General features: G+C 43.1%; 1 long non-coding RNA gene across 1 annotated transcript; it reads right to left on the reverse strand.

The window, feature by feature from the left end:
• Window positions 1-961: 961 nt before the first annotated feature.
• LOC117513395 lies at window positions 962-11,358 on the reverse strand. Its single transcript, XR_004561608.1, has 3 exons — window positions 11,347-11,358; window positions 7,859-7,863; window positions 962-1,058 (listed from the first exon to the last, which is right to left on the reverse strand). It is a non-coding gene; the product is annotated as an uncharacterized LOC117513395 (long non-coding RNA).
• Between the last annotated feature and the right edge of the window lie 12,290 nt (window positions 11,359-23,648).

The following is a 23,648-nucleotide window of genomic DNA, read 5'->3' on the forward strand; positions in this document are numbered from 1 at the left end:
ATCTGAGGGACTGCATGGCCTAACTGCCAGTAAACTTTGAGTGAAGCTGTCCAGTGCACCCCACGTGCACTTAGTGGCCATGCAGTGTTATGCATATACACACACACAGCTGAGTGAATTGCAGCCCCGCGCAAGTGTGCAGCATGCATGTGTCTGCACACATGCGTGCATCTGTGTGAGGAACACAGTGCTCTGGTCCGTGTTTGCCTTCCAGACATTTGGATATCGGGCAGTCTTTAGCACCTTTTGTGGGCGGTCTGACAGCAGTCTGTGTTGTCTACATACAGTCTGGATGCGATCTGACAGGTGTGGACAAGGCAAGTCTGTCTGCGCTCGAACAGTGCTGACTACGCCTCTTTTCCTCCCGAATGCGTTGGATTATGGCAAGATTTGCCGTGTTGGGCAATGGCTCTGGCACATTCTTGCTATGTGTGATGCGGCTTTTACTCCCGCACAGGAGCTCAACTTAAAACATTTTGATTACACTGAACATAGATTTCATCATATTGAATTATATAGATCTGGATTTTTTTTTTAAATATTACTGAAGAACAATTTAAGAATTTTACTGTGTTAAATGGGACATTCTCAATCATATGTTTTAGTAGCAGTAGTTTTATAGTAATACACTAATTTTGAAGGTTTTAAGACACACATGCCGCAGGCATTATGGGAAGATCTACACTGCCATCCAGTAGATGGCAGTGTTCATGGCAGTGTGAGCAGCCACGCATTTGCTTAAAAGTGCTGAATCACAAACAGAATTTTCAGTTTTGAAATGGCCTGGTTTTTTACAAATGAAAAAAAATGACATATTTACACATACAGATTATTTGTAAAACCCACCACACGTAACGTTTCAGTAACTGTGTGTTACCGACCAGCCAACCACTGATGTCAGAAACTAATCTTCGTCTGGTTGTTGGTTTCTTATTACCCACTCTTCCTCCGTCTTCACTGACTCCTTTCAAACTCAAGTTCTTTTCCTTCCTCCAGCGACCGATGATCTTTTATTGCTTCTTTTTGGATTTCTTCCTTTATACTTTGTATTTCCTCTGCTGTCAGATATTTTGTGATTTGAGAGGCAGTCGATTGTAGTTTTGCAGTTGTGGTGGCTTCTTTCTTTTCTGTTGGTAAACCTGCTTCTTTTACCTCTCCTCAAATACTGTCTTTGTCCTCCTGCCCCACTTCTCATGCCTTGAGTAGTGAAGCAGGAAAAAAAATCTTTTTCTTCTCCTTAATGGTTCAATTTACAGTGGTGTAGTTTCGCTGATTTCTTTGGTCCATTGAGACTGTTGCTGCTGGAGTCCAGGATCAGAACTGTGCTCATCTGGTGGATCTCCAGCTGAGTGCTGCTGCAGGAGAGATCTTTCCCCGCAGCACTGGGACAGTTGCACCATTGCTCTCCTCACACACCCTGGTGCCTCGGCCTGATTTGGGACCTTTTGATCCTGGAGACAACCAGCCAGTACAATTTATCATTTTTAGACTTTTTCATATTTGCTTTATGAATGTTTTAGCTGGAGTTCGTTTTCATTGAAACGTCCTCATACTGAGATCTCTCCCGGCAAACCCTCTTCACACTGGAGGACACTCTAGGCAAGTGTCCAGTAGGAACTCCAACCCACCATCTTGGGATAATTTTTGATCTTCCCATAATGATCTGCGGCATGTGTGTCTAAAGGCTAAAACCTTCACAATTAGTGCATTACTTTAAAACTAAAACATATAGCTGATATTTTTACTTTGTAAACTGACAGACGTGACATTATTTTCAATAACTTGTCTGGAATTAGTTGTCTAATTTTTTAAACCATAAGTCAAAACAGTCTGCTTGTGCAAGACTCCAGTAATATGCCGGTAGGTCTGTATAGTGTGAAAAATCAATGATCTTTTTGTTTTCCTTCCACTCTCTTCCTTTTTCTTTTTTGTTCTCTCCGGTCACCAGGTTTCTTTTGCTGAGAGAATGCTGATCTAACACAGAAGCGCTGGCTCGTTGTGTCAGTAGCTGCCGTGTACTGAAGTCAATAAAGTTATCGGTTTATCTTTTCTGTAACGTCAGCTAAATTTCTTTAGAGGTTTATCGGTTTAGCTTTATAAAAGATAACTTTTCAGGTAGTGGATTAATGGTTATTGAAGCTAACTTTTTGGTTAGCTGTGCCCACCACTGGACAAGCATTACCATTGGGAATTTAGAGGGGGGACTACTTATTATTGAAATCAGTGATCATTTGCCGGTTTTTGTAGTTTTCAATTCTTTTGTTGACAAAAGTGACCATACGGAAATTACAAATTTCAAAAGGAAAATAAAAGAGGAAACTTTGGAAATCTTACAATGGATTAAAGGGATCAAACTGGAGTGACATTTAGTTGAGGACATTGATCATTCTTATGAAACATTCATTTCTATTATCTCCAATTTATATGATAAACATTGCTCTTTGGTGTTAAATGTTGGAAATAAGCAAAATGTTGACAAACCTTGGATCACTAAGGGGCTGCAAAATGCATGTAAAAAGAATTTTCTGTACAAGCAGTTTTTTAAAGCTAAACATTTGATGCTGAGAAAAGGATATAAGACATAAAAACAAACTAACATTATGCGATCGTGTAAAAGGCAGCATTACAATGATTTATTGGAAAAAATAAAACTAACATTAATGGGTACTTGGAAGCTTTTAAATGAAATCATAAATAAGAGAAAAGGTGTTAAAGAATATCCTGCCATTTTACACAAATACTGATACAGTTGTTAAGGAAAATAAAGCTATAGCAGATCACTTTAATAATGTAAATGTGGGTAAAAATTTAGGAAATTCAATTGAATCTTCTAAAATGTGCTCTTTGGATTAATGTTCATTCAAGAAACTGATGAATATGAAATAATTGACATTGTTCATAAACTCAAGAGGAAAAAAACTGATGACAATTTTGATATGGTTTTGATTAAAAATATTATTGCTTGTATTGTTAAACCTTTCACATATATTTGGAACTTTTCACTAATGACTGGAAAATTTCCTTTCAGAATGAAATTAGCTAAAGTGACACCGCTGTTTAAAACTGGTGACAAAGTATAGGCCAATCTCACTCCTTTCCAAAATTTTGGAAAAGGTATTTTTAAAGAGGTGAAGTGATTTCATAACTAAACATCACATAGCAAATAGCAATATGGTTTCAGGAAAAAAAAAATCACACAACTTCATTGGCTGTAACTGATTTTGTTGAGCAAATTAACAAAGTGCAATTGATAATAAGCAATACTCGTATACTGTAGGATTTTTTTTTTTTTTTTTTTTTTTAGAGAAAGCATTTGATACAAGAGACCATACTGTGCTATTGGCAAACTACAGAGGTATGGTATCAGGGGACTGCCACATGAATGGATAGCTATCTATTTAAACAATAGATCAGGTGTGTACAAATTGGTGGGACAAATTCTGAACTCAGTGCCCCAGGGTTCAGTTCTGGGGCCGTTGGTTGTTTTCTTCTATATATTAATGACATATGTTTGGTTTCCAAGTCCATATTCCTAGTCCTAGTCCTATTTGTTTGCTGATGATACGACTGTGTTTTTTGGTGGGATCATTTGGGACAGACCTTGGACATGATGGAGAAGGAGCTGCAGAAGTTTAAACAATGGGTTTGATTCAAACAATTTATCTCTCCAATTTGGTAAAACAAAGTGTATCATATTTGGAAACAAGTCCAGGAATTCTTGCAGAAATTATCATTAAATTACATTGAAATTTAAATTGTAACTGACACAGAATTTCTTGGTGTTGTTATTAATCATACTGTGAACCAACAAATCCATTGTTTGCTGTTTACATATTCTAAAATTCTGGGACTTGGTTGATTACATCACAATACAAATTATGTATAAATAAACTGCTGCCACAACGTGTCCAGGATCTGTTTAAAATGAGGGACTCCAGTTATAACTTGAGAGGAATTTTATTTATTTTTTTTATTTTATTTTATTTTTATTTTTTTTTGAGAATTAAGGATCGAACTACTGCAAAAAGTGTTTCTGTTAAAGGTGTTAACATCTGCATAACTGTCCTGACAATATTAAAGTCCTTAGTACTTTAGTAGGCTTTACAAGAATAATAAAATTGCTTACTATAGTTTGAAGACTTAGGTGTCCTGATTTTGTTATTGCTTTCAGGATTGGTGTGTTGTGGATCATTGTTGTCTGGTTGTATTTTCTAAATTTGAGTTCATTGACTAATTTTGCACATTTTTTTGTATGTATGCATATGTACAACCCCAAATTCCAATGAGTTGGGACGTTGTGTAAAATGTAAATAACAGAATACAATGATTTTCAAATCCTCTTCAACCTATATTCAACTGAATACACCACAAAGACAAGATATTAATGTCAAACTGATAAACTTATTGTTTTTGTTCAAATATTTGCTCATTTTGAAATGGATGCCTGCAACATGTTTCTAAAAAGCAGGGACAGTAGTATGTTTCCCACTAACATTAACCCCAAAAGAGTTAATGTCTAAGGAGTATTTGGATTTGGTGCTTCTATCAATCAATCAATTCAATCAATCAGTTTTTTTATATAGCGCCAAATCACAACAAACAGTTGCCCCAAGGCGCTTTATATTGTAAGGCAAGGCCATACAATAATTATGTAAAACCCCAACGGTCAAAACGACCCCCTGTGAGCAAGCACTTGGCTACAGTGGGAAGGAAAAACTCCCTTTTAACAGGAAGAAATCTCCAGCAGAACCAGGCCCAGGGAGGGGCAGTCTTCTGCTGGGACTGGTTGGGGCTGAGGGAGAGAACCAGGAAAAAGACATGCTGTGGAGGGGAGCAAAGATCAATCACTAATGATTAAATGCAGATTGGTGCATACAGAGCAAAAAGAGAAAGAAACAGTGCATCATGGGAACCCCCCAGCAGTCTAAGTCTATAGCAGCATAACTAAGGGATGGTTCAGGGTCACCTGATCCAGCCCTAACTATAAGCTTTAGCAAAAAGGAAAGTTTTAAGCCTAATCTTAAAAGTAGAGAGGGTGTCTGTCTCCCTGATCCGAATTGGGAGCTGGTTCCACAGGAGAGGAGCCTGAAAGCTGAAGGCTCTGCCTCCCATTCTACTCTTACAAACCCTAGGAACTACAAGTAAGCCTGCAGTCTGAGAGCGAAGCGCTCTATTGGGGTGATATGGTACTACGAGGTCCCTAAGATAAGAGGGGACCTGATTATTCAAAGACTTATAAGTAAGAAGAAGAATTTTAAATTCTATTCTAGAATTAACAGGAAGCCAATGAAGAGAGCCAATATGGTGAAATATGCTCTCTCCTTCTAGTCCCCGTCAGTACTCTAGCTGCAGCATTTTGAATTAACTGAAGGCTTTCAGTGAACTTTAGAACAACCTGAATAATAATGATTAATAGTCCAGCCTAGAGGAAATAAATGCATGAATTAGTTTTTCAGCATCACTCTGAGACAAGACCTTTCTGATTTTAGAGATATTGCGTAAATGCAAAAAAGCAGGTCCTACACATATTTGTTAATATGCACTTTGAATGACATATCCTGATCAAAAATGACTCCAAGATTTCTCACAGTATTACTAGAGGTCAGGGTAATGCCATCCAGAGTAAGGATCTGGTTAGACACCATGTTTCTAAGATTTGTGGGCCAAGTACAATAACTTCAGTTTTATCTGAGTTTAAAAGCAGGAAATTAGAGGTCATCCATGTCTTTATGTCTGTAAGACAATCCTGCAGTTTAGCTAATTGGTGTGTGTCCTCTGGCTTCATGGATAGATAAAGCTGGGTATCATTTGCGTAACAATGAAAATTTAAGCAATACCGTCTAATATTACTGCCTAAGGGAAGCATGTATAAAGTGAATAAAATTGGTCCTAGCACAGAACCTTGTGGAACTCCATAATTAACTTTAGTCTGTGAAGAAGATTCCCCATTTACATGAACAAATTGTAATCTATTAGACAAATATGATTCAAACCACCGCAGCGCAGTGCCTTTAATACCTATGGCATGCTCTAATCTCTGTAATAAAATTTTATGGTCAACAGTATCAAAAGCAGCACTGAGGTCTAACAGAACAAGCACAGAGATGAGTCCACTGTCCGAAGCCATAAGAAGATCATTTGTTAACCTTCACTAATGCTGTTTCTGTACTATGATGAATTCTAAAACCTGACTGAAACTCTTCAAATAGACCATTCCTCTGCAGATGATCAGTTTAGCTGTTTTACAACTACCCTTTCAAGAATTTTTGAGAGAAAAGGAAGGTTGGAGATTGGCCTATAATTAGCTAAGATAGCTGGGTCAAGTGACGGCTTTTTAAGTAATGGGTTTAATACGTGCGCCATCTTAAAAAGCCTGTGTACATAACCAACTAACAAAGATAGATTGATCATATTTAAGAGCGAAGCATTAAATAATGGTAGGGCTTCCTTGAGCAGCCTGGTAGGAATGGGGTCTAATAAACATGTTGATGGTTTGGATGAAGTAACTAATGAAAATAACTCAGACAGAACAATCGGAGAGAAAGAGTCTAACCAAATACCGGCATCACTGAAAGCAGCCAAGAGAACGATACGTCTTTGGGATGGTTATGAGTAATTTTTTCTCTAATAGTTAAAATTTTGTTAGCAAAGAAAGTCATGAAGTCATTACTAGTTAAAGTTAATGGAATACTCAGCTCAATAGAGCTCTGACTCTTTGTCAGCCTGGCTACAGTGCTGAAAAGAAACCTGGGGTGTTCTATTTTCTTCAATTAGTGATGAGTAGAAAGATGTCCTAGCTTTACGGAGGGCTTTTTATAGAGCAACAGACTCTTTTTCCAGGCTAAGTGAAGATCTTCTAAATTAGTGAGACGCCATTTCCTCTCCAACTTACGGGTTATCTGCTTTAAGCTACGAGTTTGCGAGTTATACCACGGAGTCAGACACTCTGATTTAAAGCTCTCTTTTTCAGAGGAGCTACAGCATCCAAGTTGTCTTCAATGAGGATGTAAAACTATTGACGAGATACTCTATCTCACTTACAGAGTTTAGGTAGCTACTCTGCACTGTGTTGGTATATGGCATTAGAGAACATAAAGAAGGAATCATATCCTTAAACCTAGTTACAGCGCTTTCTGAAAGACTTCTAGTGTAATGAAACTTATTCCCCACTGCTGGGTAGTCCATCAGAGTAAAATGTAAATGTTATTAAGAAATGATCAGACAGAAGGGAGTTTCAGGGAATACTGTTAAGTCTTCTATTTCCATACCATAAGTCAGAACAGATCTAAGATATGATTAAAGTGGTGGGTGGACTCATTTACTTTTTGAGCAAAGCCAATAGAGTCTAATAATAGATTAAATGCAGTGTTGAGGCTGTCATTCTCAGCATCTATGTGGATGTTAAAATCACCCACTATAATTATCTTATCTGACTAAGCACTAAGTCAGACAAAAGGTCTGAAAATTCACAGAGAAACTCACAGTAACGACCAGGTGGACGATAGATAATAACAAATAAAACTGGTTTTTGGGACTTCCAATTTGGATGGACAAGACTAAGAGACAGAGCTTTCAAATGAATTAAAGCTCTGTCTGGGTTTTGATTAATTAATAAGCTGGAATGGAAGATTGCTGCTAATCCTCCGCCTCGGCCCGTGCTACGAGCATTCTGACAGTTAGTGTGACTCGGGTGGTGTTGACTCATTTAAACTAACATATTCATCCTGCTAATGTTTAATAGACCACATTTAACTGTTTTAGTCTGTGGTGCAGTTGAAGGTGCTATATTATTTTTTCTTTTTGAATTTTTATGCTTAAATAGATTTTTACTGCTTATTGGTGGTCTGGGAGCAGGCACCGTCTCTACGGGGATGGGGTAATGAGGGGATGGCAGGGGGAGAGAAGCTGCAGAGAGGTGTGTAAGACTACAACTCTGCTTCCTGGTCCCAACCCTGGATAGTCACGGTTTGGAGGGTTTAAGAAAACTGGCCAGATTTCTAGAAATGAGAGCTGCTCCATCCAAAGTGGGATGGATGCCGTCTCTCCTAACAAGACCAGGTTTTCCCCCAGAAGCTTTGCCAATTATCTATGAAGCCCACCTCATTTTTTGGACACCACTCAGACAGCCAGCAATTCAAGGAGAACATGCGGCTAAACATGTCACTCCCGGTCTGATTGGGGAGGGGCCCAGAGAAAACTACAGAGTCCGACATTGTTTTTGCAAAGTTACACACCGATTTAATGTTAATTTTAGTGACCTCTGATTGGCGTAACCGGGTGATGCAGCCGCCGCGACGCTCCGCCACAGGAAAAACACCTCTGTTGAAAGCCTTAAGGACAAGTTGGAACATGTCCTGCCTGTTAAACAATTTCTCATATACTCACTCCACTGAAAGCCATCAAAAGCCGCCTGGATTTTACAAATGGTTATCAACACGGAGGTGTTTTTCCTGTGCCGCCGCACCGCGTCGGCTGCGTCCCGACGCGCGGACCCGTCCGCACGTCTTTCATTAAAAAAATCTCCTTTAACAGTGGAATATCTGGATAAAATGCTGAAAACCGACTTCTTCTGAAACTTCTCTGTTCTCTCACGACGTCCTGGATCAATAGAGCCTGAAATGTGGAGGTTTTCAGCTTGAAACAGGCTGATGACGCCGCCTGAGAGCGCTGCGAGACGTCTCGCACCGTGAAAAGTCCTTAAAGCGACAGAATCACCTCAAAATCTCTCATCAGCCGTTAAAATTTTCACTGAAAACCATCTTAATTTTTCGAACCATGTCGACTTCGATGTGTCTCACAGGTTTAGAAAAAATTTTGATCAAACAACGCGCCAGTCTCTCAGCAACTTCTCAGACAAAGGAATTCCGACGAGGGGCTGGACGACTCCTCCCACAAGGAGTGCTCACAGGCGAATGACGTCACCGACAGGCGTGGAAAAACTCACGCATGCGCACGAGGGTTCAAGCATGTCTGACGTAAAAACATATGAATGAAATCCATATAGTTTTTGAAAAAAATAAAAAAGGACCGTAACTTTATTGACAGCCCTCGTATGTTGTCAGAGTAGAATCCAGTTCTGGTTTTCCCAGACAGCGATCCCGTCAAACTTCAAAACAGCTCCACCCTGCAGAGGATGTAGTGTTGGGGACAGTTTTGCTGGTGTATTGAAAATCAGGTGGCTTGGATTTTTTCATAATGGGGCACAACCGACAAAGTTAGGGAATTGTGAGTTTAACGTATCTGGACACAAAGAAGTTTTCATGTTGGGTCTTGTGTTGTTTCTGATCATCTCCTTGGAGGCGGTGTGACGGTCTCCTGATACGACAGAACCAGACTCACCACCGTGGTCCAATCCCTATCATGGCTCCCCTTCTGTTGGCCCATTATCTTTCTCCTTGCGCTCCTCTTCCCTTTCCGCCGTGCTCCTTAGTTTGGATGCTATCTCCAGCTGCTTATGCCCTAATACCCCAATTGTTGTTCTCTAAAAACAATTATTAGCAATCCCAAACGAGACCGAGGGCTGAATCTAGCAGCTTTCTTCTGATGTGTTCCCCCCTTTTCTCTTTATCTGCCCCTCCTCTTTTCATGGAGCAAAGATGGGTGAAGGGGGTTTAGGGAGGTGTTGGCAAAGCCTCTTTAAACTCTTTGGTATTACGGAGGATTATTCCGTGCCAGGATCCTGCCTTGTGTGTCTGTTTTTTTCCTTCCTTTCTCTTCCTGGTTGTGGCAGACACGCGAGGTAAACAGTTTGTGTCACACTTGATTGCGTTAGAGAAATTAAAAAAACAGGAATGACAATAGGCCGAGGCTGACGATGAAGACTGGGGGGACACCGACACTGTAAGACCCCCGTCTTTAGGGACCCCTGGTCCGTTGTGTGACAGAGCGGCCCTCGCAGCCACAACAATACACAAGAAGAGTGTTCGCTCGCAGCGCCTGAGCCTATCTACACCGGGCCATCTGGACCCTCGAACGCCACATCTCCTTTTGGAAAGACAGCGCCTTTAAATCAGGATGTTTATTCAAGAGTTTACAAGAACAAACACCGTGCCACGCTGGAGGTGTTAGAGACGTGTTCCGTGTATGATTCTCATACAGCTTGTTCTCACACACACACACACACACACACACACACACACACACACACACACACACACACACACACACACACACACACACACACACACACACCACACACAGACAGAGCGCAACATCTGTGACCAAAGCCTGCAGAGAATGTAGAACAGAACGTCCGTTTCCACTTTACACTCAAATTCAACTGAGGCAAATGTTGCAAAAACTGGGCTCAGTAAAATATAATTTTCTCTGTTCAAACTCACTGAAGCGCACATCTTTGTGTTGAAGATGGAACCACTGAAATTAAGATCCAGGCCACTAGAGGGCAGTGTGACACTACAAAACGAAACTGATTCTCAAGACCAGGCACCTTTTTTTTAAAACATTTAGATATACCTTAGTATACACAAGTAGAGTAATACTTTAGAATTGGAATATACTATAGAAGACACACCTTACTGAATTTACATGATTCAAAAGAGAAAACAGCAACAGTGTTGGTTCAGAATTAAAGTACTCTTACAAGGTGTCGCTCACTTTGGAAAAGTTAAAAAAAAAAAAAAAAACATCAGACTTTCATCTGATTTGGGCAGAATTTGGTGAACAACAAAATGTCAGGATCCAGATATGAATTCTGGATTCATGCAGGGTGCTGGAACCAATGTTCTTTTGGCTGATCCCATTTGTTCATGGTCGCCACAGCAGATACAGCCAGATCCACTTTGGTATTTGGCACAAGTTTTACACCAGATGCCCTTCCTGATGCAACTCAACTTTGTTTAATGATTTGTTTTGTAATTTATGTCTGTATCATGGTCCAAGCAGAGGGTCACCCCTTTGAGTCTGGTCTGCTTGAGGTTTCTTCCTCAAATCATCAGAGGGAGTTTTTTCTTACCACTGTCGCCTGTGTTCTTGCTCTGGGGGTTGGTAAGGTTAGACCTTACTTATGTGAAGCACCTTGAGGCAACCTTGCTGTGATTTGGTGCTATATAAATGAAAATAAATTGAAAATTGAAATTTAAACTCCAGTTTCACCTGGAGAAACACACAGCCCACGGTGTCACCCATCTGAGTACGAACCAGGATCAGGATCAGGCAGACTGGTTATGTGCAGGGTGCTGTTAATCCCAAAGCAAACTTCAAGGCTTGTTTAGACTAAGTGCAGACCAGACATGGTCTAGTTTGTTCTTTACATCATCACAAAGATCAGTAATTAAGATTGTCAATTCCTCATTTTTCAGTTTAAATTTATTTTCATTTATATTGCACCAAATCACAAAAAGTTGCCCCAAGGCGCTTCACACAAGTAAGGTCTAACCTTAACAACCCCAGAGCAAGAACACAGGCGACAGTGGTAAGGAAAAACTCCCACTGATGATTGGAGGAAGAAACTTCAAGCAGACCAGACTCAAAGGGGCGACCCTCTGCTTGGGCCATGATATCATGCTAATAGACAATACAAGAAATTTTGGGAGTCCATGCTGGTGCACAAGATGGGAGGCCTGCAGACGAATAACAACCACACCCATCTCTGGATGGAGCTGCACCTCAACCAGAGAGAAAAAACAGAATCAGGCATCAGAAAGACAAGAAATACGGTATAATTTGTCAGCATTAAACAACAAGAAAAACAGAGAAATACTAAGGTGATCGCCGGCCACTAGCCCTAAACTTCACTAAAAGACCCAGAATTTAGATAAAGTTGAGGCCGCGGCCCGCTCCGTTTACTAATAAAATGAATTAAAAGAGTAAAAAGCGTAAAACAAAACTGTACCAGTATGCTGCCATATGAAAGGGAAAATAAGTGCGTCTTAAGTCTGAACTTGAAAGTCTCCACAGAATCTGACTGTTTTATTGACACAGGGAGATCATTCCACAGAACAGGGACACGATAAGAGAAAGCTCTGTGACCCACAGACTTTTTATTCACCTTAGGGACACAAAGTAGTCCTGCACCCTGAGAACGTAAAGCCCGGGCCGGTACGTAAGGTTTAATTAGGTCAGCTAGGTAGGGAGGTGCCAGTCCATGAATAATTTTATAGGTTAGTAGCAGAACCTTAAAATCTGATCTCACTGGGACAGGAAGCCAGTGAAGAGACGCCAAAATAGGTGTAATGTGGTCAAACTTTCTGCTTTGTGTCAAAAGTCTGGCAGCAGCATTTTGGACCAGTTGGAGAGCCCTAATGCTGGACTGCGGTAAACCAGAAAATAGAACATTGCAGTAGTCCAATCTGGAAGAGATAAACGCATGGATCAGGGTCTCAGCATCAGCCATAGACAGGATGGGACGAATATTCACTATATTTCACAGGTGGAAGAAAGCAGTCCTAGTAATATTTCTAATGTGGAGGTCAAAGGACAATGAAGGACCAAAAATTACCCCAAGGTAATGGCGCCCACCTCAGTAGCAGGGTGTAAAGGCTGGGATAAAGCATGCTGGGATATTTTTAACCTAATGTCTATTTTCTTCCTAAAGTAATCCAGGAAATCTTGTGCTGTAAAAGGAGAGCGAACTACAGGTGGTTGTCCATGAATAAGTGTTGCCACCGTGTAGAACTTTGAGTTATGCTTATATCGACTTCTGTTGTTCAGTGGCAGCTCCAGAGATTGTTTTCTCCCGGTGTTATGAGGTAGCTTGACATTTTTATGAGGGTGCTATGGGCTCATGGGTCATGACTGCTCTCTGCTACACCTCTGCCACATTCTGATCTGCGACTGTCACTGATGACATACAGAATCACCAAAATCACACACAAACTGTTTAAGGACCTGTGGTCCACTCTTGGGCCGACTGTGCTGGAAATTATTAATCTTTCTTTAACTTCTGGATCTGTTCCTAAATGTTTCAAATCTGCAGTGATTAAACCATTACTTAAGAAACCTAATCTTGACCCTAGTGTATTGACAAACTATCAGCCGATATCAAATCTATCATTTTGCTCTAAAATTCTGGAAAAAGTGGTGTCACGGCAGCTTGTGGACTATCTTACTGAGAATAATCTCTTTGAGCCACTGCAGTCTGCCTTTAGAAAATATCATTCCACAGAGACGGCTCTCACTAAAGTGGTGAATGATCTTCTGCTTACAATGGATTCGGACACCACTACGGTTCTGTTGCTGTTAGATCTCAGTGCTGCATTTGATACAGTGGATCATCATATTCTACTTGATAGGCTGGAAAATCATTTTGGGATTACTGGGAGTGCCCTTGCATGGCTGACGACATACTTGACCAGTCGTTCTCACTGTGTTTTGTACAGTAACACTACCTCTAACCTTAGTGACATGAAATTTGGGGTTCCACAGGGGTCCGTCTTAGGCCCCCTTCTTTTCTCCTTTTATATAGCACCCCTTGGGCACATATTGCAGTGTTTTGGGATTACCTTTCACTGCTATGCTGATGATACTCAGTTATACATGCCGATAACTGCTGGTAATCTTGTTCACATAAAATCCTTAGAAGATTGCCTTGCATCACTACTTTTAAACTCTGATAAGACCGAAATGATGGTTCTTGGTCCAGTGAGACGTCTGCATCGATTTGACCATCTAACGCTTAGCCTCAGCTCATGTGTCATCACACTGACAAAGTGAGGAACCTTGAGGTAATTTTTGATCCTACGTTGTCCTTTGACCTCCACATTAGAAATATTACTAGGACTGCTTTCTTCCACCTGTGAAATATAGTGAAGCTTCGTCCCATCCTGTCTATTGCTGATGCTGAGACGCTGATCCATGCGTTTGTCTCTTCTAGATTGGACTACTGCAATGTTCTATTTTCTGGTTTACCGCAGTCCAGCATTAGGGCTCTCCAGTTGGTTCAAATGCTGCAGCCAGACTTTTGACATGAAGCAGAAAGTTCGACCACATTACACCCATTTTGGCGTCTTTTCACTGGCTTCCTGTCCCAGTGAGATCAGATTTTAAGGTTCTGCTACTAACCTATAAAATTATTCATGGACTGGCACCTCCCTACCTAGCTGACCTAATTAAACCTTACGTACCGGCCCAGGCTTTATGTTCTCAGGGTGCAGGACTACTTTGTGTCCCTAAGGTGAATAAGAAGTCTGCGGGTCACAGAGCTTTCTCTTATCATGCCCCTGTTCTGTGGAATGATCTCCCTGCGTCAATAAAACATTCAGATTCTGTGGAGATTTTCAAGTTCAGACTTAAGACGCACTTATTTTCCCTTTCGTATGACTAGCATACTGGTACAGTTTTGTTTTACACGTTTTACTCTTTTAATTCATGTTATTAGTAAATGGAGCGTGCCGCGGCCTCAACTTTACCTAAATTCTGGGTCTTTTAGTGAAGTTTAGGGCTAGTGGCCGGCGATCACCTTAGTATTTCTTCTGTTCTTCTTGTTGTTTAATGCTGACAAATTATACAGTATTTCTTGTCTTTCTGATGCTTGATTCTGTTTTTTCTCTCTGTTTAAGGTGCAGCTCCATCCAGAGATGGTTGTTGTATTTGTGCTGGAGACCCTCCTGTCCTGTGCACCAACAGCATTTCCTGTATATTCATTTTGTGAATTGTTTCTGTAATTTATGTTTGTATCATGGCCCAAGCAGAGGGTCACCCCTTTGAGTCTGGTCTGCTTGAGGTTTCTTCCTTAGAGGGAGTTTTTCCTTACCGCTGTTGCTCTGGGGGTTAGTAAGGTTAGACCTTACTTGTGTGAAGCGCTTTGAGACAATTCTGTTGTGATATGGCGCTATATAAATGAAAATAAATTAAATTAAACCTACTGTTCAGTACAAATATTCACAGACCTCCACATGTAGCATCGAGCCTCAGGAGAAAAATGCTAACGGCAGACAGAGAGAAAATCTTTCCCCTACCACTGATGTCTTCATAACAGCACAATGTGCCTGTTGTTGTGGTTAAGAGCAAAAGCATCAATGATTTGGTTGCTGTCCAGAGGTCGTGTTCTCTGAGGAGTAATTGCCAGGAGTGGCCCCGGGTCACTGGTTTGTCTGTACTTACTGCCGTTCCTCAGGTAGTTCTTTAGGCCACACAGACTTCACTTCTTTCCAGTTCCACTCGTGGATATTTGGGCAGCAAAAAAATGAGCCATTTCAGCAACTTGAAACTACACTCACTGCAGTATGACGTCATCATTGATGCTGAAAAACTCTTCCATGCCTTTGTCTCCTCTAGGCTTGACTACTGTAACGCCCTGCTCTTTGGGATCTCTGGAAAAAAATATTCAAAGGCTCTAATACATTCAGCCAGAACTCTAATGAGAGTATGCAGGAACACGTTACACCTATACTCCATAACCTTCACTGGTTCCTCATCACCTACAGAATCCATTTTATGATTGCTCTCATCACCCAACAATGCATCCATGGCAATGCCCCCACATACCTCAAAGACCTCCTCACTCCCCACACATCCTCCCGTTTCCTCCATTCACACAACACTAATCTTCTCTGCCCCCCCTCGCACCAAACGTCACACCGTGGGAGACAGGGCCTTCTGTTCAGCTGCTCCTCATATTTGGAATTCCCTCCCTGACCATCAGCGGGCTCCACAAACTGTGGAAGCTTTTAAAAAAGCCTCCAGACATACCTGTTTAGACAGGCCTCGCACAGGTCTCAATAATCTGAATCTGTTGCATCTTAGTCTTTTGATTCTATTTTATTATTTTATTTTGGCTTTATCTTAAGATCTTCTATTTTATTCTCTAGTAGAGAAGCTTGAATCTTCAACTGGACTGGGTTGCTTGACGTGAGGACGTTTCGCTTCAAATCGCAGAAGCTTCCTCAGCTAAAATTCATGCTCTGGTAGTCTGACTTCCGGCTTGACTCTTGTAGAGAAGAATAAAACAGAAGCCAACAAAAGCTGGAGTTTTTAACCTAACCAGACCCCTTCTACTGAGAGGCAGACTGCTACAGGCTAGTGACTAAACAACAGCTCTAATTAGCACCTATTGTGCTCTACCCTCCTAATGACAGGGCAGCTGTCCCTCCTAATGATGGGATGGAAGTCTCTCCTGATGGCTCCCTTGACGACTCTCCTGATGACGTGAATGACTCATTACCATGAACAAAAGACTGAAACTGCTTTGACCTGAGTACCCCATTGTAAACAGGGGACAAAGCGTTTCTCAGATCCCCTCCCTGGTTAAGGCTGGGTTTCAACTGTTTTTGTTGTGTGGGCCGCCAGAAGAGGAGGTACTGCTGGCCCACCACCAGAGGGCGCCCTGCCTGAAGTGCGGGCTTCAGGCACGAGAGGGCGCTGCCACCATGGACACAGCCGGGGGTGACAGCTGTCGCTCATTACCTCTTGACAGCTGTCACCCATCTACTCAACATCATCTCACTCCATAAAGACCAGACGTCATCTCCACCTCGTTGCTGAGATATCATACTTCATAGGAGGTAATACTCTCAGCCTTTTTGTGAGATTTGTAACTCTGTTATTGTGAGAATTTGCAGGAGAACCGGTCGTTTGTGAGGAGGCTGTGCAAGACGGCACTCCTTTTCAGCTGAGACTGCTGCAACATATTGAATGAGAGGTGGAGGTGGCATTCCCACCGTTGTTGTTACTGGGTGTATACACACCCACACTTGACTGTCTTTGTTCTTCGCCAGCAGTACCAGATCCGACAGTCGGGGACGGTGATCACCTGGGAATTCGGGACTTGGCGGCTCCAGTATTCACCAGGTTCTGGGGTGGTGGAAATCGTGTGGTTCCAGCTCTTCTCAGGACAGACGTCTTCTATCCTTGAGCCTGCCCACACGTCACCTCTGTGTATTGACTGTTATGATATTCTGTGATTGTCTGTATGTTCGTTGTGCACATTCACAACATTAAATTGTTACTTTTTGGCTCATCTATTGACCGTTCATTTGTGCCCCCTGTTGTGGGTCCGTGTCACTACACTTTCCCAACAGGATATCTCAGCCAGCGTCATGGACTCCGAGGGGCGTCACCCGGCTGTTGAACGACCAATGGGAGAGCAGGGAGCGCAGGCGTCTGCAGGAGACGTGATTGGTGAGCTGCAGCACATTCTCACCGCCTTTACGGCTCGGTTGGATCAAATGATTGAGCAAAACATCCTCCTGAACCGCAGGGTGGAGGCTCTCTCCGCACAGATGGCGGCGAGCGCTCAGGGCACTGCTGCAGCTCGTCCTCCTGCCGACCCTGTGCAGGATATAAACGTTCCAGTGGTGGTTCAACAACCCCTCCCACCACCATCCCCTGAAGCATACATAAGCCCTCCTGAGCCGTACGGAGGTTGTGTGAAGACGTGCGCGGACTTTCTTATGCAGTGTTCGCTCGTCTTCGCACAACGTCCCGTCATGTACGCGTCAGATGCTAGTAAAATAGCTTATGTGATTGCTCTGCTTCGGGGTAAAGCACGCGCCTGGGCTACGGCGCTCTGGGAACAGAACTCACGGTTGTTATCAGCATACACTGGGTTTGTGGGGGAGTTCAATTCAATCAATTCAATCAATTTTTTTATATAGCGCCAAATCACAACAAACAGTTGCCCCAAGGCGCTTTATATTGTAAGGCAAGGCCATACAATAATTATGTAAAACCCCAACAGTCAAAACGACCCCCTGTGAGCAAGCACTTGGCTACAGTGGGAAGGAAAAACTCCCTTTTAACAGGAAGAAACCTCCAGCAGAACCAGGCTCAGGGAGGGGCAGTCTTCTGCTGGGACTGGTTGGGGCTGAGGGAGAGAACCAGGAAAAAGACATGCTGTGGAGGGGAGCAGAGATCGATCACTAATGATTAAATGCAGAGTGGTGCATACAGAGCAAAAAGAGAAAGAAACAGTGCATCATGGGAACCCCCTAGCAGTCTACGTCTATAGCAGCATAACTAAGGGATGGTTCAGGGTCACCTGATCCAGCCCTAACTATAAGCTTTAGCAAAAAGGAAAGTTTTAAGCCTAATCTTAAAAGTAGAGAGGGTGTCTGTCTCCCTGATCTGAATTGGGAGCTGGTTCCACAGGAGAGGAGCCTGAAAGCTGAAGGCTCTGCCTCCCATTCTACTCTTACAAACCCTAGGAACTACAAGTAAGCCTGCAGTCTGAGAGCGAAGCGCTCTATTGGGGTGATATGGTACTACGAGGTCCCTAAGATAAGATGGGACCTGATTATTCAAAACCTTATAAGTAAGAAGAAGAATTTTAAATTCTATTCTAGAATTAACAGGAAGCCAATGAAGAGAGGCCAATATGGGTGAGATATGCTCTCTCCTTCTAGTCCCCGTCAGTACTCTAGCTGCAGCATTTTGAATTAACTGAAGGCTTTTTAGGGAACTTTTAGGACAACCTGATAATAATGAATTACAATAGTCCAGCCTAGAGGAGATAAATGCATGAATTAGTTTTTCAGCATCACTCTGAGACAAGACCTTTCTGATTTTAGAGATATTGCGTAAATGCAAAAAAGCAGTCGTACATATTTGTTTAATATGCGCTTTGAATGACATATCCTGATCAAAAATGACTCCAAGATTTCTCACAGTATTACTAGAGGTCAGGGTAATGCCATCCAGAGTAAGGATCTGGTTAGACACCATGTTTCTAAGATTTGTGGGGCCAAGTACAATAACTTCAGTTTTATCTGAGTTTAAAAGCAGGAAATTAGAGGTCATCCATGTCTTTATGTCTGTAGGACAATCCTGCAGTTTAGCTAATTGGTGTGTGTCCTCTGGCTTCATGGATAGATAAAGCTGGGTATCATCTGCGTAACAATGAAAATTTAAGCAATACCGTCTAATAATACTGCCTAAGGGAAGTATGTATAAAGTGAATAAAATTGGTCCTAGCACAGAACCTTGTGGAACTCCATAATTAACTTTAGTCTGTGAAGAAGATTCCCCATTTACATGAACAAATTGTAATCTATTAGACAAATATGATTCAAACCACCGCAGCGCAGTGCCTTTAATACCTATGGCATGCTCTAATCTCTGTAATAAAATTTTATGGTCAACAGTATCAAAAGCAGCACTGAGGTCTAACAGAACAAGCACAGAGATGAGTCCACTGTCCGAGGCCATAAGAAGATCATTTGTAACCTTCACTAATGCTGTTTCTGTACTATGATGAATTCTAAAACCTGACTGAAACTCTTTAAATAGACCATTCCTCTGCAGATGATCAGTTAGCTGTTTTACAACTACCCTTTCAAGAATTTTTGAGAGAAAAGGAAGGTTGGAGATTGGCCTATAATTAGCTAAGATAGCTGGGTCAAGTGATGGCTTTTTAAGTAATGGTTTAATTACTGCCACCTTAAAAGCCTGTGGTACATAGCCAACTAACAAAGATAGATTGATCATATTTAAGATCGAAGCATTAAATAATGGTAGGGCTTCCTTGAGCAGCCTGGTAGGGATGGGGTCTAATAAACATGTTGATGGTTTGGATGAAGTAACTAATGAAAATAACTCAGACAGAACAATCGGAGAGAAAGAGTCTAACCAAATACCGGCATCACTGAAAGCAGCCAAAGATAACGATACGTCATTGGGATGGTTATGAGTAATTTTTTCTGTAATAGTTAAAATTTTGTTAGCAAAGAAAGTCATGAAGTCATTACTAGTTAAAGTTAATGGAATACTCAGCTCAATAGAGCTCTGACTCTTTGTCAGCCTGGCTACAGTGCTGAAAAGAAACCTGGGGTTGTTCTTATTTTCTTCAATTAGTGATGAGTAGAAAGATGTCCTAGCTTTACGGAGGGCTTTTTTATAGAGCAACAGACTCTTTTTCCAGGCTAAGTGAAGATCTTCTAAATTAGTGAGACGCCATTTCCTCTCCAACTTACGGGTTATCTGCTTTAAGCTGCGAGTTTGTGAGTTATACCACGGAGTCAGGCACTTCTGATTTAAAGCTCTCTTTTTAGAGGAGCTACAGCATCCAAAGTTGTCTTCAATGAGGATGTAAAACTATTGATGAGATACTCTATCTCACTTACAGAGTTTAGGTAGCTACTCTGCACTGTGTTGGTATATGGCATTAGAGAACATAAAGAAGGAATCATATCCTTAAACCTAGTTACAGCGCTTTCTGAAAGACTTCTAGTGTAATGAAACTTATTCCCCACTGCTGGGTAGTCCATCAGAGTAAATGTAAATGTTATTAAGAAATGATCAGACAGAAGGGAGTTTTCAGGGAATACTGTTAAGTCTTCTATTTCCATACCATAAGTCAGAACAAGATCTAAGATATGATTAAAGTGGTGGGTGGACTCATTTACTTTTTGAGCAAAGCCAAAAGAGTCTAATAATAGATTAAATGCAGTGTTGAGGCTGTCATTCTCAGCATCTGTGTGGATGTTAAAATCGCCCACTATAATTATCTTATCTGAGCTAAGCACTAAGTCAGACAAAAGGTCTGAAAATTCACAGAGAAACTCACAGTAACGACCAGGTGGACGATAGATAATAACAAATAAAACTGGTTTTTGGGACTTCCAATTTGGATGGACAAGACTAAGAGTCAAGCTTTCAAATGAATTAAAGCTCTGTCTGGGTTTTTGATTAATTAATAAGCTGGAATGGAAGATTGCTGCTAATCCTCCGCCCCGGCCCGTGCTACGAGCGTTCTGACAGTTAGTGTGACTCGGGGGTGTTGACTCATTTAAACTAACAAATTCATCCTGCTGTAACCAGGTTTCTGTAAGGCAGAATAAATCAATATGTTGATCAATTATTATATAATTTACCAACAGGGACTTAGAAGAGAGAGACCTAATGTTTAATAGACCACATTTAACCGTTTTAGTCTGTGGTGCAGTTGAAGGTGCTATATTATTTTTTCTTTTTGAATTTTTATGCTTAAATAGATTTTTGCTGGTTATTGGTAGTCTGGGAGCAGGCACCGTCTCTACGGGGATGGGGTAATGAGGGGATGGCAGGGGGAGAGAAGCTGCAGAGAGGTGTGTAAGACTACAACTCTGCTTCCTGGTCCCAACCCTGGATAGTCACGGTTTGGAGGATTTAAGAAAATTGGCCAGATTTCTAGAAATGAGAGCTGCTCCATCCAAAGTGGGATGGATGCCGTCTCTCCTAACAAGACCAGGTTTTCCCCAGAGTTCAGAACAGTGTTTGATCACCCTAACAGAGGAGTGACCGCTTCAACTGTGCTGCTGTCAATGAGACAGGGACGCGAGAGCGCAGCCGCTTATGCAGTCAACTTCCGCATCGCGGCTGCGAGGTCCGGCTGGAATAACATTGCGCTCCGCGCCGCCTTCGTAAATGGACTGTCGTTGGTTCTGAAGGAGCAGCTGGTAGCTAATGAGGAACCGCGGGATTTAGATGGGCTTATCGATCTCGTTATACGGTTAGACAATCGGTTGGAGGCACGCCGTCGGGAGCGAGGCGAAGGACGTGACCGGATATGCGCTGCGGGTTCGATAAGGCGCCGCCCTCCCCACGCTCCACAGCCGCAGCGCTTTGTGGGGCAACAGCTCCCCCTGCTGACGTTGTTAGGGAAACGCACAGGGCCAAAATGGGGAGGCTGATCCGTGGAGAGTGTTTTCTCTGCAGCTCAACTGAGCACACACAGGGAAACTGCCCCAAACGGCCATAACGACAACAACCGCCCTTAGAGACTGGGCTAAGGAGGGGTCAAACCATTCAAGTGAGACACACACAAATTGCCACACGACTCCCAGTCACAATCCTGAGCGGGGATTTAACCCTTCAAGCCCGAGCACTGGTGGACACGGGGTCAGAAGGGAATCTGCTAGACAGCAGATGGGCAAGGGAGGTAGGGCTCCCTCTGGTGGCGCTTCCTTCGCCATTGCAGGTGCGGGCACTAGATGGCACCCTCCTCCCTTTACTCACACACAAGACACAACCAGTAACTCTGGTAGTGTCTGGAAACCATCGGGAAGAGATTGAGTTTTTTGTGACTCCTTCTACCTCCCGCGTGATTTTGGGCATCCCATGGATGTTGAAGCACAATCCCCGGATTGATTGGCCGTCTGGGGTGGTGGTTCAGTGGAGCGAAACCTGCCATCGGGGGTGTTTAGGATCCTCGGTTCCTCCCGGTTCACAGGCTAAGGAGGAGGTCAAAGTCCCTCCCAATCTGACGGCAGTGCCGGTTGAGTACCACGATCTTGCTGACGTCTTCAGCAAGGATCTGGCACTCACCCTTCCCCCGCACCGTCCGTACGATTGTGCCATTGATTTGGTTCCAGGCGCTGAGTTCCCGTCCAGCAGGCTGTACAACCTCTCACGACCTGAGCGCGAATCAATGGAGACCTACATCCGGGACTCATTAGCTGCCGGGCTGATCCGGAACTCCACCTCCCCGATGGGGGCAGGTTTCTTTTTTGTGGGCAAGAAAGATGGCGGACTTCGTCCATGTATTGATTACAGGGGGCTGAATGAGATTACGGTTCGCAACCGATACCCGTTGCCATTGTTAGATTCCGTGTTCACTCCCTTGCATGGAGCCAAAATCTTTACTAAGCTGGATCTTAGGAATGCGTAGCACCTGGTTCGGATCCGGAAGGGAGACGAATGGAAGACGACATTTAACACCCCGTTAGGTCACTTTGAGTACCTGGTCATGCCGTTCGGCCTCACCAACGCCCCCGCGACGTTCCAAGCCTTGGTTAACGACGTCTTGCGGGACTTCCTGCACCGATTCGTCTTCGTATATCTGGACGATATTCTCATCTTTTCTCCGGATCCTGAGACCCATGTCCAGCATGTACGTCAGGTCCTGCAGCGGTTGTTAGAGAACCGACTGTTTGTGATGGGCGAGAAGTGCGAGTTTCACCGCGTGTCTTTGTCCTTCCTGGGGTTTATAATCTCCTCCAACTCCGTCGCCCCTGATCCGGCCAAGGTTGCGGCGGTGAGAGATTGGCCCCAACCAACAAGCCGTAGGAAGCTGCAACAGTTCCTCGGCTTTGCTAATTTCTATAGGAGGTTCATTAAGGGCTACAGTCAGGTAGTTAGCCCCCTGACAGCCCTGACCTCTCCAAAAGTCCCCTTCACCTGGTCGGATTGGTGCGAAGCCGCGTTCAAGGAGTTGAAACGACAGTTCTCTACTGCGCCAGTTTTGGTGCAGCCCGACCCTAGCCGCCAGTTCATGGTTGAAGTGGACGCCTCTGACTCAGGGATAGGAGCCGTGCTGTCCCAGAGCGGAGAGACCGATAAGGTTCTTCACCCGTGTGCCTACTTTTCCCGCAGGTTGACCCCGGCTGAACGGAACTATGACGTCGGCAATCGAGAACTCCTTGCGGTGAAAGAGGCTCTTGAGGAGTGGAGACACCTGTTGGAGGGAGCGTCTGTGCCATTCACGGTTTTCACTGACCATCGGAACCTGGAGTATATCAGGACCGCCAAGCGGCTGAACCCCAGGCAAGCCCGCTGGTCACTGTTCTTCGGGCGTTTCGACTTCCGGATCACCTATCGCCCCGGGACCAAGAACCAGAGATCGGATGCCTTGTCCCGGGTACACGAAGACGAAGTCAAAACAGAGCTGTCGGATCCACCGGAGCCCATCATTCCGGAGTCCACTATCGTGGCCACCCTCACCTGGGACGTGGAGAAGACCGTCCGGGAGGCCCTGGCACGGAGCCCAGACCCTGGAA

This window comes from Thalassophryne amazonica, chromosome 7 (assembly GCF_902500255.1).
Source record: "Thalassophryne amazonica chromosome 7, fThaAma1.1, whole genome shotgun sequence".
In the NCBI taxonomy this organism is placed as follows: domain Eukaryota; kingdom Metazoa; phylum Chordata; class Actinopteri; order Batrachoidiformes; family Batrachoididae; genus Thalassophryne; species Thalassophryne amazonica.